General features: G+C 33.9%; 1 long non-coding RNA gene across 1 annotated transcript; it reads left to right on the forward strand.

The window, feature by feature from the left end:
* The first annotated feature begins 100 nt into the window (after positions 1-100).
* LOC105810954 lies at positions 101-1,321 on the forward strand. Its single transcript, XR_001137526.1, has 2 exons — positions 101-217; positions 1,166-1,321. It is a non-coding gene; the product is annotated as an uncharacterized LOC105810954 (long non-coding RNA).
* Positions 1,322-1,345: the final 24 nt, after the last annotated feature.

Genomic DNA, 1,345 nt, shown 5'->3' on the forward strand with positions numbered 1-1,345 from the left:
TTCGTTAACATGTCAAACTATTTGCTTACTAATACTTTTAACTTGAAGTGATAAGATGCTATTTCTGATGAGGTATCTAATGAATTTTCATTTTAATATAGGCTCTGAACCAAGTTGTCCTATGGGACAAGATCGTTCTAAGAGGTGATAATCCGAAGCTACTGCTGAAAGATATGAAAACAAAATATTTTTTCTTTGACGATGGAAATGGTCTCAAGTGAGCAATTCTTTGTCATTTTTACATTTAATAAGATGTGAAAGGGAGAGACAAATGTAATGTAATTTTATTTTAAAGAAAAATATTAGAGGGTAAAAGGACAATTGGGAGAGAAGTATTTATGCAACTCTGAACTCAAGATTAGGTAGAAATACAAATTGGGATCTAAGACAATTAGTTCTCTTGCAGTATGTGAAATGTATCAAATTAATGAATGCCTACAGCTTCTCCTTTTAAGTGTACAAGGAGCTTGGGCTTGCCCATATGTAGTAGGGCTGTGATTGTCAAATTAAAGGGCTCCTTTCTGGATATGAGTCAGGGAAACCTTAATGAGGAAGCAGCCCATTGGGTCTAGGAGTTGATACTGCTTAAGAGAACTAGTATGGGTTCTCATAACTTAGCTTTTCTAAACTTTAGTTTACTCTTATACAAAATGAAGGAATCAGAGTGAGTGATCACTTAGGTCATTTTGATCTCAGACAGTCTATGGGTAAACATCAGTAGAAGAGAGTTATTTTGACAAACCAAACCTCTCTATTTGTAGGTGAAAATTTGATGCTGTGAGAGATTTGGGTTGTTCAGGGTTTGCATGTCTGGATGATGACAGAATTAGATTTCAAATCATTGTCGTCTTATGCCAAGCTCAAGTCTCTTTTCACATTTATTGCATTTTACTCATTTAAGCTTTTGAGTATAGTTTTCTTAACTGCAGCTGTAAGTGAGTTTAAGTTGGTCATTTTGGGATACCTGTAGGTGTAATGATGGTGTCTTCCAGCATTATCCTTGGATTTCAGATGACATGAGAAAATAGTTTTTTTTGCAGATTAGGATTCCTGTTAGGAATAGCTGGTTATAAATAAAGTGTTTGACACCTCAGTGCTTAATTTAAAATTGTTTTTTTTTTTAACTAATAGTGTTTCTGCTAACTATTATTTTATCTTTTTATAGGGGAAACAGGAATGTCACTTTGACCCTGTCTTGGAACGTTGTACCAAATGCTGGAATTCTACCTCTGGTGACAGGATCAGGACACGTATCTGTTCCATTTCCAGATACATATGAAATAACGAAGAGTTATTAAATTATTCTGAATTTGAAACAACATATTTTTATACTTAATGAATTGTA

Source organism: Propithecus coquereli, unplaced genomic scaffold (genome assembly GCF_000956105.1).
Source record: "Propithecus coquereli isolate 6110/MARCELLA unplaced genomic scaffold, Pcoq_1.0 Scaffold2235, whole genome shotgun sequence".
Taxonomy (NCBI): domain Eukaryota; kingdom Metazoa; phylum Chordata; class Mammalia; order Primates; family Indriidae; genus Propithecus; species Propithecus coquereli.